At 42.1% G+C, this 16,165-nt stretch overlaps 1 pseudogene across 1 annotated transcript in view; it reads right to left on the bottom strand.

The window, feature by feature from the left end:
* LOC308428432 (large ribosomal subunit protein mL39-like) overlaps positions 1–16,165 on the bottom strand; it is a 231,237-nt pseudogene that overhangs the window by 53,626 nt on the left and 161,446 nt on the right. The window lies entirely within an intron of this gene.

A 16,165-nucleotide genomic window follows, 5' to 3' on the forward strand; every position in this document is an offset into this window, starting at 1 on the left:
AGGAAAGTCTTTGGTATTCCTTTTCCTTAATCTATCTTTCCATGTTTAGTTCTTGAAATTCTCTGTTTCTTTCCTGGAAACTTTCCTGCTTGCCGGTTAATACAACTCAAGCCACTGTTTTCCAAACCTGTTTTTCACATTTATTTAAAAAATACTAATTGAGCATTAGCTGTGCACCAGTTTTAATGAGGTGAGTATAAGAACAAAATACAATTAATTGCTGTAAAGTTCGGTGTGGTGGTACACACCTCTAATCCCAACAGTCAGAACCAAAGCAGAGGATCTCTGAGTTGCAGGCCAGCCTGGGCTGCTTGTAGTGACAACCTGTCTCAGTGGTGGTAATAGTAGTAGTAGCTGGCTGTGGCTCCTTTCTGTAATCCCAGCACTGGGAGAGGCTGATACAGGGGGACTGCATAGATTAAGGCTGGCCTGAGCCAGTCTGTGCTTTCTCAAAAAAAAAAAAAAAAAAAAAAAAAAAAAAAAAAGAAAAAGAAAAAAGAAAAAAAAATCAGACCAAGGAAATAGCTATGATAGATTGGTTTATTTTTTAAGCTTTTTATTTTATTTACTTAATTTTAATTATGTGCACTTTGCTTGCACATGTATCTTTGTAAAAGTGTCAGAACTCCTGAAGATGGAGTAAACCACCATGTGGTTGCTGGGAATTGAACTCAGGACTTCTGGAAAAACAGCCAATGCTCTTAACCACTGAGCAATGTCTTCAGCCCTTAATTTTAATTTTTTTGTGGTTTTTGGTTTTGTTTGTTGTGTTTTGAGACAGGGTCTCTCTGTGTAGCTGACTGTCCTGTAACTCTCTCCTGAGTGCTGGGATTAAAGGCATGCACCACCACACTCAGCACTGTTTGTATTTTTGATCAGTTTAAATTATTATCATCACTATTAGGCCTCTTTGAAACATTAGGGCCATTCGTGGTAGCTAGTCTCAAACTCACAGAGATCCTCCTGCCTCTGTGTTGGAACTAATCTTAGTCTGAGTTTTGGATTAAAGTTGTACATTACCACACCTAAGCTTCATTTTCTTTGTAAATAATTATAAATAGTCAGCTAATGGGTATGTAAACTTCTTGGAACCACACAGTTTCTCAAACATTAAAACCTGAAACAAGTGCTCCATATCTTGTTCCATGCTGAGTTTGAACAGTACTTTCCTTTTATCAAAAGGATCTTCTAAAAACAGCCTTGTAAAGAAAGCTATATTGTCATTAGAAAGAATGTGTTATACATTTCAATGTTCAAACTATGATTGTTCTCAAGCTAATAGTTGATATAGCATAAAGAACTGTCAATATTTCTGTACCTTTTTATATTTAAAAGTATTCTGGATCTGAGGATATAGTCCAAAGATTAGAGTGCTTTCCTAGCATTTGTGACACCCTATATTCCATCTTCAACACTGCCTTATGTGTGTGTGTATGTGTGTGTGTGTGTTTATATGCAGAATGTTGGCGCTGGCTTGAATTCTAGCTACTGGGAAGGCTGAGGCAAAAGAATCATTGGAACCCAGAAGTTTGAGGACAGCTTAGGTTACAAAGCAAGAGTCTATCTCAAATAAACACACTAGTAATATGAATTTAAAATACACAGATTTAAAAAGTATTTAAAATTACCTAATGGTGTGGGAAAACTATTGAATTAGATCAACTTGTATACTTTAAATATGTTTTACTATCAGAGTGGAATTCAGGAAATAGAATATGTTAAACTGGGGAAAAGCCTTTGCCTTTGAAAGACTATGGGCTTCATCAAAAGCCATGAAGATCAGATCCGAACAAGAGAAGCTTCCACATGAAAGACAGGATTCAGGGAAGAAACCAAGAAAGACAGCAATGCAGAGGATGCAGAAAACAGATTCCTCCTACATAGAGACAGTTCAACAAACCAGCTGCAGAAGGACAGCATCATCAGACGGGCAGGCTGAAATCTTGATGCTGAAAGAGACATTTGCTGAAGACAGATGGTCAGGACTGCAGTTATGAAGGACTGTCTCATCAAAGGATCTTCATAAGGACATTCACATTGTTAAGATGATGGGATTGATAATTGTTTCTATCATAAAAGTTAAACTATGTACAAATTTTAGTTTAGATGAAAAGGGGGAAATGTTGCTGGATAATTGATCACACTGTGATCACACAGAGGTTGTGTTATTTACTGAGAAAGCTGTTCCTAGTTGTGGTATGGTTCTGCCTTAGCACATACCTTTAATTCCTCTGACTGGAATACAGTGAACACCTTTAATCTCAAACAATGACGGTAAAGTTAGTTTGTAGGAGGAAGCAGCCATGTTTGAAAATGACTTCTAATTGAGAGGCAGACAAAGTGATGAATCAGAGAAAGATTTGACAGAATAGGATCTGCCCAAGTCTCTTGAGAAGAGAGGAAAGGGAACGGAAAGGGAATCTACTTGGGGGGGGGGGGTGCAGAGGAGAGAGAGGGAGAGGGAGAGGGGGGAGGGAAGGAGAGAGAGGGAGAGGCTGATTGATTTACAGAGATTGTTTGTACAGAGACAGGGTGCAGGAGAGAACAAACTAGGTGAAAAGAAGGAGTCAGAAGGTTGGAACAAATTGACAGAGATAATTTGAGGTCAAGCAGAGCAATTCAGGAGAAACGGAGAGAAGCCGACTTGAACTAGTTATGGTGGACAGGAGGTTGAGCCAGAACAGCTGAGTTGACCAGCCAGCCAGGGATCAGAAGGAAGGAAGGGAGAGCTTATTCAGCAGCAAGCCTCAGAAGCCGAAAGCATTCTAGGCCTAGATTAGATTTGTATGGAGGCCAGAAGCTTCCAGGACTAGGCCTAGGTTAGCAGACTGAGGCAGAAAGACTCCAAGACAATTACTACTAGAGAACCAAAGTTACATTTACATGGTGCTACCTGCAGGAGTCTCCATTATGACACAGAATTTGATGTAACCTTATTCCTGAGTTCATACAACTCAAATGGATAGTAGTACGAATACAAACCACCCGTGTATGAGTTCTTTCTCTACCCTTTGCCTACCAACCATGTCATCTATCCCCAAAAAAATTTTCATGCCTAAATTGCTCTCATGTGGAAAATGGTTAGAGGTTTTTGGTTTTGCTACTTTTACAAGGATCATGTAACACGGTTATGTGTTTTATTAAGTTCCTGGTACTATAATCATAACAAACACACAGTAAATGTTGACTGTTACTATTTCCTGGTGACTCTTTTTTTTTTTTTAATCTTTTGATATCCACCTAACCTTATATCAGATGCAAAGAAAAATTAGGTCCATTTAGCTAACCAGCATCATTTAGAATCCCACAATACTCAGAATATCCATGTGGCCATTTGCATTCAATAAAATTATGACTACACAATCATGAACGGTGGTGCACACCTTTAATCCCAGCACTTAGGAAGCAAGAGGATCTCTTGAGTTTGAGGTCAGCCTAGTATACAGGGTGAGTTTCAGGACAGCCAGGGCTATACAGAGAAACCCTGCCTCAAAAACACCAAACAGAAAAATCTCAAGGGCTGAGATCTAACTCAATAACAGAGTACCTGTCTAGCTGCATAAAGGCCTGAGCTCAATCCTCAACACAACACAAAACTAGATATGGTGGTGCATGTTTATAAGCCTTGGAACATTAAGATAAAAGGTTTAGGAATTCAAGGTCATTCTTGACTACAAATAGGTTGGAGGCTTGAACTCTATGAGACCCCATTTCAAAAGAAAAGAGTCCCCAGGTCCTTTTTATGAGAAACTTGCTTAATACTCTCTCAGTTGTTATCTCTCATCCTTTATAGACACAAAATAGCTTTCTTCACCTCAAATATTTATGATCACTACCACCAATATTTTTACAATTACTGAAATTAAGATATTATTTTAGTTTATTTTGTGTTAAAACATCACTTATGTTCTTTTATTTTATTTCTTCATTTTTGCCTCAGTTAATACTCAAAATAACTGGATAGACATTAAGAAATAATCAAACGTCTTTTACCCCAAAGATTGGGTCCAGAGAAGGAGGCTGACTACTCTTTAAAGAAAAAGGGAAAAACTAATGTTCATAAAAGTCATGAAGCACAAGGGGGTGCCAGCTCAGAGAAATTTCCGCTCTATCCCACTTGAACTAATTCATTCTGCATATTATGAAAAGCATGTCTTAAATATGTACTTTCTGCCAGGCATGGTGGCACAGGCCCTAATCCAGATACTCTATGGACAGAGGCAGGTGGGTCTCTGTGAGGCTAGCCTTGTCTTCATATCTTCTGGGACAGCCAGGAGAGACTCTGTCTCTAAAATATCTGTTTTAACTTCCTGTGTACATGTTTGTGGGGAGGAAGTGTGCACAAATGCTTATGGAAACTGGGGGTGTTGGATCCCGTGGAGGCAGAATTACAGGCAGTTGTTAGCTGCCTGGTGTGGATGAAGAGGACCTAACCTAAGTTCTCTGCAAGGACCCTACATAGTCTCTCTTGATCACCGAACCATTCCTCCAGCTCCTCAAAAGCATTCTTTGGTCTGGAAATGAAGTCAATAAACCACCATCTCAGAGGAGAAGAAAGAGTGGAGCACATGGCACCCATCCTGGTGGCACTCTCTTACTGAAGATTGAACCTAAGACCTCGTATATGCTGGGCGAGCCCTCTACTACTGAACTATATCCTCAGCCCCTTCACTTTTGTTTTGAGGCAGTTTCAATAAGTTACCCATGTTGGCTTTAGTCTGACTCACTATGATGCTCATTTGAGTCTTGAACTTGTTGTCCTCCTGCCTCAGCCTTTGAAGTACAGGTCTGCACCATCAGGATAATACTTTTAAAGAATTAATTTAAATGTAGCAGTAATGTTATTGTGCACTGTGTAAAGATTATTCATTTATTACTCAAATGCTGATTTCTGTGCCCCCATATTTGGTTGTAATCTTTATCCTAAGAATCTCCTGCCTTGATTTTGTGTGAGCATTGCTCCCCATTTAGTCTCTGATTTGTCAATGAAAGCTGGTCAGCCAATGACTGAGATGAGAAGAGAATAGGGCAGAACTTCCTCCCAGCCAGGGTATGGGGGAGGGGGTAAAGAAGTGGGCAATTGCCAGGAGAGTCCAAGAGATACCCTGAGAAAACATCCAGATTCCAGAAAGACAGACCAGTACTAAAAGGCAAGTATCAACTGGGATTTCAACTGGGAGCTAGCCAGATCAGTTTAGAGTTCTAAAATTGAGCAATGCTGTTCATTTGTTGCGCCTTTAAAGCTTGTTAAATACATAGACTAGTCCAGGCTCAATTATTTGGGAGCTAGCTGGATTAAGAGGAAAACTGCAACAAACACTTTATAAAATTGCCATTAACAAAATAACATCACAAGGAGGGAGGGGAGTTAGATAACGAAAGCTGCCCTTATTGAGGGAATCCGCCACACCTGGTGTGGAGGTTTGAATAAGAATGGTCTCCATACGCTCATATATTTGAATGCTTAGTCACCAAGGAGTAGACTGTTTGAAGGGATTAGAAGAGCTGGGGGCTGAGGGCAGGGGGAACTCTGGCTTAGCTTAGAGGCAAGTGTCTGGGAGCATGGAGGGGGGCCTTCTGCAGGATAGTGGCGTGGCTCTGTATGGTGAAGGCTTCCCATCACAGCAGTTCTTGATGAGGATAGTCTGTGCCTGTCCATATTGTTTATCAGTAACAGAAGATGAATGCATACAACTTCAGGGTGGACCAGATTTAATACCTTTTTTACAGGAAGGAATATCCAGGAAGGGAAACTTATTGGCTAAACCCTCAGGGCCTATTTACATCCCTCATTAGCATGCTGTGTTACATGACTAGTGGTCACATTCTTTGTGGGGAGTTGTGGTCAAGTGTTCCAGGCCAGGAATCTTGTCAGGAGGAGTTGATGAAACACCTACCTTCTCGGGTGTGAGGTGCCAGGGTTTCTGAACCCACTCAACTGTACCAGGTTTCCTGGCACAGTCTACTGGCCACAGTTGGATGTTTTAAGCAGAGTTTAATGGGAATGGAAGAGAGTGTTGCTAAGAGCAATGTAAACTGTGATGGCCCAGCTTAGTGAGTTTCATAGGGAAAGAATATTAGTAAGTGACCTAAAGGCCATTCTTATTGGGATTCTGTAAACCCCACCTCTCAGTTACCTGGCAACAGCCAGATCTACCCCTGTCTGAGACCAGCTCCCGAAAACAACAGGTTCCCCAGGGCCGGAGTGAGGATTGAAAGAAAAAAGACATTTTAACTAAAGTTGCAACTGAAGAGTAAAAAGTTGTCAAAGGACACTGATTCCTTGCCCTAGGGCCCTCGCCTCTGCAGGTAATTACTCCCGGAAGTTTCTTGAGATTTGAGTTCCCAAAATAACCACAGAAGGTCCAGATGACCTATCTGGAATGTTTCAACCGCCCTAGGTGTGCCCGGGTTGTACTGCTAAAAAATGTATGATTCTTCCCCTTTGAATTTCCTCATTCCCCCTGTCCTCCCCCTCTTTTGTGGTTTTTGCCTTTATAAGCCCGTTACAAGTTCAGGCCAGGGTCGAACTCCTCTACCCCTGGGTGGTGTATGAGTCTCGACCCCAGCATGCTGGCCTGAGATCTCACTCTGTTTCACTTTCAATAAACTTCCTTGTGCGATTGCAGCAAGTCTGGTCTCGGTGCCTCGCTGGGTGCGCGCCTCTCCTGAGATTTGAGTGAGGGTCTCCCTTCGGAGGTCTTTCACAACATGACTTCGGCCTGACTTGAGGCCAAAGCCTTGTGGCCAAAGCGAAGCCTGGTTTATTCCATCCTCTTTTTAAATCACTTTAATTACATGCAAAAAGGTAACATCACTTTTGAGTCTGGGAATAACCAAAGATCCCGTAAACATCTTTCTGGAGGCCAGGTATAAAGGTCAGAGAGAAAAATGGATACTAATGTGCCTACATCGCCTTCCCTAAGGGTTCTGCCTTGAACTACAGATGCAAATGTGCTTAATTCTAGCCCTCACAGGGAATAGCACAGAAGCCAGGTTTCTGCTTTGGCTAGCTTCAAGATGTCCTGGTAAGATGAGATTATCTGCCATCAACTGTTCAGAGGTGCCAAAAATGCTCCCCACATACCCTACCTCTCAGTTACCTGGCAATAGCCAGGTGTGCTCTGCTCCAGTTACCTGACACTATAAAAGGGGCTGCTTGCCTCCTCCTCTCTCCTTTGCCCTCTTGCTCTTCCACCCTTTCCCCTCTTCCCTTTTCCCTTCCCCCTCTCTCTCCACGCGCTCATGGTCAGCCTCTACTCCTCTACTTCTCTATTCCTCCCTCCCCCCACCCCCCGTCTCTCCTACCCTCTTAACTCCTCTGTGACCTGAATAAACTATATTTTGTACTATACCGTCGTGTGGCCCACAGGCCTCGCCACACCTCCATGGGCCATGCCCCTCCCTCCCCTCTTCATCCTTTTCCTAACATTGGTGCTGAAACATAGGATGTCATCTTTTAACAATTCTTGTGATATTTTGGGACAGAATGTGGCTGCCCTTTTGTTTTTAACCTCATCCTAAAAAAAATCTGTCTGAGGCTAAATTAAAGAGTTTGGATTAATGTTGCTGGCAGACAGGATTTCAAGACCACATAGGATTGATGTGGTTATTAGTAATCATTCTTATGCAGATGTGTAACAAAAAGGGACATGCTGGACAGAGAAATACAAAATGTACAGCTTAAGGAGCAATGGAGCACCAGGAAGGATAATGGAGCTAAGTCCAGTGCCCAAGGAGATACGGAGCTTAAAGAAATGAAAAAATGGAATTGTAACTTCACGGAAGACCCCATCCAGATAAGCTTTCAACTTGTGAAAAAAAGTTACAGAATTTTAAGCAGTAATGGAAATCACCAGCAACAGAAAGCTGATGCAAATATAATTAAACAAGGAGGGCAAGTTCCAGCCCCATCAAGCAAACGAACTCAGCAGTTTCAGTCACATGTATCTGTCTTTAGAGTCAAGGATACAAGAAAGGGATTGTGTAATCTCCCTCCCTCGGAAGCTAAGGAAACTGCTGAGGTCAGGCATGCATTAGGGATGTCCCTGAATGAATGCCCAGAGAGGCCATTGTGTGACGCTATGAATGTGAAGATTAGATTGTGGTCGAGAACCTAAGATGGTACAGACACCAGAGTCATGGGATACCTCCCAAGAGTTATAGACTGGTGTGGAAATCAGACCAAGAAAGAGAAGTATGTTGTAGTCAACAAAGCTGAAGAAGTTGGAGAGCTGAAGACCACTTTGTTAGTAGACATGGAGATGCAGACTTTGGAACTTTCCCTGCTGGCTTTTGGCTTTGCTTTGGTCTAGTGTATTTTCACTATGTTCCCTTTCCTCCCTTTTGGAATGGTTATATATGTATTGTGTCATTTTATGTTGGAAGTATGTTGTAGGCTTTTTGATTTTGATTTTGTAGGGGGTTACAGTTAAAGAGATTGCCTCGAGTCTCAGAAGAGACTTTAAGACAGTGTTGAGACTGGACAGACTATGGGGACTTCTGAAGTTGTACTGAATGCATTTTTTGCATTGTGTTATGGCTACAAACCTGTGGGGGCCTGGGAGTGGAATATGGTGGCTTCAATAAGAATAATCCACACAGGCTCATACATTTGAGTGCTTAGTCATGAGGGAGTAGCACTACTTTAGAAGGATTAAGAGATGTGGCCTTGTTGGGGTAGGTGTGGCCTCGTTGGAGGAAGTGTGTAACTGCATATAGGCTTTAAGGTTTCAAAAGATCCTATCAAGTACCCCCCCTTTGTTTTCTCTGTACTTGCAGATCTCACCTAACTATTTCTCCAGCATCACACTTGCCTGTCATCATGTTCCCTGCTGCCATGTTTCCTGTCATGATGATGACTAAGCCTCTGAAATTGTACACATGCCCCCAATTAAATGTTTTCCAAGAGTTGCCTTGGTCATGGTGTCTCTTCAGAGCAACAGAGCAGTGACTCTATGTGCTACCTAGTACCTTTTGTAAGTTGCTAAACTCTTAGCATTTAACAGTCCCAAGGTAAGGTGGGACAATAGAATCAGCTTCCTAAATTACTGCTCTATATTCAAGTCTTGTACAATGGTTCTCAACCTGTGTGTTTGTGACCCCATTGGGAGGTTCACAGGGTCGTCTAAGATCATCAGAAACCAGGGGTATTTATATCATGATTCATAACAGTAGTAAAATTAACAGTTGTAAAATTCTGCAACAAAAATTATTTTAGGTTGGGGTCACTACAACATGAGGAACTGTGTTAAAGGGTTGCAGTATCAAGAAGGTTGAAAACCATTAGTCTAGTACATTCTCAAACCTGCTAAACTCAGAGATCTTTCTCTTTTACATTCAGGTAACTCTTTCCTCTAAAGTCTATAAATATAAGAAATTTGCTTTGTTATTCAGGTTGCTGTTATATTTCCTATCCCAGCCTCCTCCCACCCCCACACACAATTTCTGTGAATTCCTGGCCTTATTAAAGAACCATATTTCCTGAAATCAGACTTAGTCAATTTCTCTCCTGAACCTGGAAAGAATCTTCATTATTCATTTTTTTAGTTTTTGGTTTTTCAAAACAGGGTTTCTCTATGTAGCCCTGGCTGTCCTGGAATGAATCTTCATTATTTAAAACAGGGCTATAATAAAATAAGAGCTGTGCTCTTACAAGAGAAACCAGGGAAACAGGCAAAAGGCTACTTGAAGATTTCAAGTTGAGAAGGAACTTCATTAACTGTGAACAACTTAACAAATATCATTAGTTTTTTCACTTCTCTGCCTATTGACTTAGTGAGGACAACTCAGTTTCAAGTTACTCATACATAATAATATGTTTGTTGTAAAACAGGAAAAAACTAGAGTTGGAGAGATGGCTCAGTGGTGAAGAGCACTTGATTTTCCTGAGGACTTGAGTTTGGTTCCCCGCATCCATGTATGTTGACTTCACAACCTCCTCTGCTTGCTAAAAGCGGGCTATAGGTATGTGGCGTCATTATGCCTCACTAGGTTATTTTTTATTTTTAATGATTTCTGGGACTGGGAGATAGCTCAGCAGTTAAAAGCACATATTTCTCTTTCAGAGGATAGGACCTGAGTTTTCTCTGCAGCATCCACATGGTACCTTATCACCAACCTTAACTCCAATCCCAGAGGCTCCAATGCCCTCTTCCTACCGCTGTGGCACCAGGCATGTATTTGCTGCACATACATGTAAACAACACATGCACACATATGTATAATAAATATATCTATGAGTAAAGTTTAAAAACTTTAAAAAAATCTTTGGCTATCCTGATTAGATATAGGTGAACTCCTTTTTTAAAAAAAGATTTATTTATATGAGTTCACTGCAGCTGTCTTCAGACACAGCAGAAAAGGGCATTGAATCTCATTACAGGTGCTTGCTGAGAACTGACCACAGGACCTTTGGAAGATCAGTCAGTGAGTGCTTTTAACCGCTGAGCCATCTCTCCAGTCCAAAGGAAATTATTTTTGTTGTAACCGTTTGACCCCCATATAGCTGGGCTTTCTATGTGGGTGAAAATAAACTTGAAGCTCTGTTCCTCCTCATCCTACAACCTGAATGCTGGGTCTATGGACATAAACCACCACACCCAATGTAATGCTGGAGCTTGACCCCATAACTTTGTGCATAATACCAACTGAACTAGATCGCCAGCCCTCTCCTCTTCTACTTGTCTTTTATTAACATAATGTTATTCACTAGGAAGCATATATGCTGTGTCATGACTTTCTATCATTGGTTTTTTTTTTCACACAAAAAGGTTGCTAGTGCTGACATTTTATCTGCCAGTGTTTACATTATTTTCTTCCCCAACCCTGAGTGTAAGGTTCTCAAGGTGTCCCCTTCATAAAGAGCACCTGTACATTAAGTTGCTGTAGAGACATCGATTGTTGATCATGTTGTAAAACATAGCTGAGGTAGTGGTGAGAGTATAGCCCTACGGACAGGTTGCCTAGCATAACGCCATGAAGCTGGTCTCCATGGAAAGGAGAAGAGATGGGCAAGGAGGACAGGAAAGGAGAGGAAAGGGAAAGGAAGGGAAGGGAAGGGAGGAAAAGAGAAATAAGAAGAGGGGCAGGGGATGGGTAAAAGTAAAAACTGACAGTAGCTCTCATCAAGTAAAGGTAATCTAGATATGTTGGTGCATTACCTGTGATCCCAGCACTGAAGAAGCTGAGACAGGAAGATCACAAAGAGTTCAGGGTCGATCTGGCCTACATGGTAAGACCCTGTCTCAAAAGTACTGGGAGTGGCTAGGATGGGGAGTCTAATTTATTACACTAAATACATACAGGCACCATGGATCACTATGACACTAGAACATGGTAAAGATGACATCATGCTAGTGCTGTAGTCTAGTGACGCTTAATAACTTCTCCTTTGTCCATAACTCTTCTGTCATCATCTGCACCACCTCCATGTTCCAAAGAAGCCGGGGCAATCTGACACTTGAAATGATTACCTATGTGAGTGAAGCCAGCTCTGGACAATGAGCTGTTTCCAGAAACTGTCTGTGTGTTCATGAGGAAGCCCAAGTGAGATGGTCAAAGGCCCACTCAGAGAACATCACAGAATCAAGAGACTATGTCACTGTTTGGGGGGTTGTCTGTCACCTGGCAGGTGACTAAGGACTCAAAAAAGCCCAGTTGGATAGATGGCTCAGCAGTTAGAACACTTGACACTCTTCTAGAGAAGCTGTATTAAACAACCATCTGTAATCCAGTTACAGGGAATGTGAAGTCTGCTTCTGGCCTGTACAGCCAATAGGCAGGAAAGCAGGTACACAGACAGGCATGCAAGCAACTTCAGTGTATATGAATATGATATCTATCTGCCCAGAGAGCTCTTCCTTTATGTTGATATGTTTTCTACCATCTTTATGACCTTTCACACAAATTACCTTTCTTTCTGAGCATGCCATATCTGATCACTACCAAATCATATTGTCACTTGAAGGAATAACAAACTTCATCAATCTGAATGTTCCTAGGGTGCTCTCTGCCCAGAACTGTAGGCAACATTAGACCACAGACACCTTTCTTGAGGGGATCCTCCACATTTTATGTCTTTCTAATATCTTTCCTAAACTTCTAGTCTGCTATGGTCGCAGCCCCAAAGTTATGGTGGGACTACAGGATTAACTTTCTAAACGAAGACCTTCTACCTAGTCTAGTATCTTTATCACTATGTTAAATGCAGAACTCCTCTCCTATCTGAGACTCCCCCCTTTTAGTGTCTATCAAAGTAAGGGATTTCCTTTGTTCATATATCTCACCTGAGCTTCTCTCCCTCTGTGAGTAGTGGCAATAATAAAAGACCTGACTACTAGAAATCCCTCCCAGTGAATTTATTATTTAAGACAGGTAGTGAGTGATTACTCCACCTTCAGACTAAGTAGTGGGTCCTTCCAAGAAAGTCTTGGCACTTGGGGATCATAGAAAAGGCTGAAGAAATGGTTCAGCAGTAAGAAATGCTTGTTCTTACAGAGGACCTTAGTTCGACTCCCAGCACTCCCGGTGCTACTCTGAAGCCACCTGTAACACCAGTTTAAGTTAGCATAGAGTTTAAGGTACTCTAACACCCCTCTCTGGCCTCAGCAAGATCATGTGTACATTTGGTGCACATCAATTCATGCATAATAATTAATACACAGGGGGCCGGCATGATGGCTCAGAGAATAAAGGTGCTTGTTGTTAAGCTTGACAATGTGTTCAATCAACAGGTAGAAGAGAACCAATTTTCAAAAGTTGTGCACTGACCTCCAGACAAGTGAGCGCACGCATGCACACACACACACACACACACACACACACACACACACACACAGAGGCTAAGTGTAGTGGTATATGCTTTTGATTCCACCAACTGGGAGGCAGAGGTAGGTGAGTATCCGTGAGCTTAGGACCAGCCTGATATACATAGTGAAGTTCAGGGCAGCCAGGGCCACAAAGTAAGATCCTGTCTCAAAAACTAACAAACAAATGAATGCAAATTTTAAAATAATCTTTTTTTTAAAGAAAAAATTTCCAACTCTATTTTTTTAACAATACAGCATTGTCATAAGAACAATAACAGAGCAATTGTCTTTTCTGAATCCTCTCCCAGATCTGTCTAGGCAGGTTAGCTAAGACAGAAAGAGGTTTAAAGAGGGCAATGTCTGTATCTAAACTGGGTATAGTGTCTCAAGCCTGTAATCACAGCACACAGAGGCTTGCAGTAGCAGAATCATCCATCCTGGTAGAGCTCAGGTCACAGAGAGAGATCCTGTCTCAAGACACAGCAAAAAAAGATGTAAAAATGTGTACCTCATCCATCAGGTACTTCCTTCAGTGCTTCACAAAGTGTCAGAAAATATCTAACCTATCGGCTAACATTGACTTCATTTGATTTCTAGTTTATATCCCTATATTTGACCTGTAACGAAAATGTCATCTAGAGGCCAAATGACAAATGAATAAATGAGTGAACAGTGAATACATAAACCATTATACTCACTTGTTTTACTTTGACCCTTCAGAGTATGAGATGGGTGCTTCCCCTACATTGTTTTGGGAAGTGGGGGGAGGGGTGCATGTTAGGATTGAAATCCAGGGTATAACGTGTGCTGGGCAAGCGCCCTACCACTGAGATATGTCCCCAGTTCTACTTTTAACTTGTTTGTATAGCTAGAACCACATTAAGTTATCACAAAACACAACTCCAGTGAGGATGGAGGTATCATAAAAGGATAGATTTTGGGGGGGGGGGAGGTTATATATAACCAGGGCCCAAATAATGAAACCCATCCTAATTAAGTTGTGCATCTGTGAAGCGAAAATCAACAAGAGCAGCAAACAGGCCTGTTACCTGCAGAGCTGTAGCTCCTCTCTAGCTTTGTGTCTAAAGACTCCTTATTTTTTCAAGTGTGTGCTGGGGACTGATGAGGTTCCTTTTTGAAGACATAACTGACGGTAGAAACTAATCTGGAAAAACTGTCTAAAAGTATCAGAACCTAGAGTCAGGCATGGTGTCTCAGGCTTTTGGGGAGAGGTCGGACTTGCCATGAATTTAAGACCAGCCTACTTTAGGACTGAGACCCTATTTAAAAAACAAAGACCAAAACAAAAGCCTCCATTTACAATTTCTTGGCTGAAGACAAAAATGTAGCTAAGTCTAAAGACTTTCATCTACCAAATATGACTAATATCTTGGATGTGATTCACTAGCTGGATCAATAAACACTTGTGTATGTATCTGACGGGTCAGTACACATCAATTGAGTAAAATGATAAGCTCTCCTTCCATCAGTAGAGACTAATTTTTGTTTCAGTAATGGAGATATTTAGGTCAGGTGTAGATCACTCACTGTAGTGACCTCTATCTATTGAAGAGAAACTTCTTTAATGATGTGAGTGGGGGGGGGGGGGAATAGGGAGAGAGAGAGAGAGAGAGAGAGAGAGAGAGAGAGATTGATCGACTTGTGGATATATCTGTCTGTATGGAATGTTAGTGTTTTAAGGGGCAGTAGCAGTGGGTTTTCCTCTAAGGTCCATGATGTTACCAGCCACAGTGACAAGGTTTATGGAACCGCACCATGCCAGCCTAAAGTCCAGTAGGTAGCTGTTGGTTACCCTTGAGATGCAGTGTTGTAATACGGAAGTCAATCTCGAGGAGCTGGTCATTGTGGTTCGCAGGGTTTTTAATTGCTTTTCTCCCTTGGCAGCTTCCACAGACAGCACTTTCACATGCCTTGAGTCCTCTGGGACAGGGCTTTCAGGTTAGTTCCAACTTGAACATTGGTAGAGACATTTGTAGAAGTAATTATAATAATTTCACAGCCATTTGTAGCGGCAAATGCCTGTAATTTCAATTACCCAGGAGGCTTAGGCAGAATCACCAAGTTCCAAACCAGGACCTAGTCTCAAAACTGTGGATGCAGCAGTGGTGGTGTTGGGATTCTGTAACCACACCCCCTGGTTACCTGGCAACAGCCTGGTAAACCCCACCCTCCAGTTACCTGGCAATAGTCAGGTATGCTCCGCCCCAGTTACCTGATACTATAAAAGGGGCTGCTTACCCCCTCCTCACTCTCTTGTTCTCTTTTCTTGTGCTCTTCTCTTTCCTTTCTCCCCTCTCCCTCCATATGCTCATGGCCGGCCTCTACTTCAATACCTCTCTACTCTTCTCTCTCTCTGCCTCTACTACACTTTTAACTCCCCCATGACCTGAATAATAAACTCTGTTCTGTACTATACCATCATGTGGCTGATCCCTCAGGGGCAACAGATTCCCAACGTGCCCTCCCACCCCCAGAGGCATCTCCTTTGCCCCCAGCCATCAGTGCACCTCCATGGGCCATATCCCACCTCTCCCGCTTCATTTTTTCCCTAACATTGGTGCTGAAACCTGGGACGTCGTCTTTTAACAACTTCAGTGCCCTATGTGAGGAGATTAGATTTCCTCATGACCGGATATCTCTTTTTCCTTTCAGGTAGGACAACACATTTTCAGAATATATATAATCAGTTATTACTATTATTGTTACTGAAAGAGGTGAGAAATTCTTTATCCCTCACCTAAGCAGAAACAATGGCCCAGTGGCCCACCCTGCCTGGGCCTAAGGGACTTGAGTAAACAATTCTCAGGAGAATCGAAAAATGTGCTGACTCATAGCCATCTGACCCTCTGGAGAGTACCAGTTAGGGTCCTGACGCATATGCTCACTAACCAATAGGTTTAAAGGTCAGCATGCTTAGCCAATGAACTTAAATTATAACCTTGATGATGTAATCTGTACCCCTAAAAAGTATAAAAAACTGTTTGTAACAGCCTTTCCGGGTTGCCTCTCCTCTGGATGTAGGCCACCCCAGTGCACTGAATGAATAAACCTCTTGCTTTTGCATTGCTTCCCAATCTCTCATCTCACTCATGGGAGCCTCAAATAAGACTCAGTTTGGGTCTTACATTACCTCTTTTAGACGCTGAAGGGGATCTAGGGCTTCCAGCATGGTCACCACTAAGCTCACCGGATAGCATCGCCGTCCTGCAGGGACACTCACTCATTTCTGTCTGTGGGTCAAATTGGTCTCAAACTCATGATCCTCTTGCCTCAGCCAGCCTCAGACTCAAGTTGCATTAAGCAGCATGTGCATCAGGTTTTTAGTTTCCCTGTAG

The sequence above is a fragment of the Micromys minutus genome (genome assembly GCF_963924665.1).
Source record: "Micromys minutus genome assembly, chromosome: 12".
Taxonomy (NCBI): Eukaryota; Metazoa; Chordata; class Mammalia; order Rodentia; family Muridae; genus Micromys; species Micromys minutus.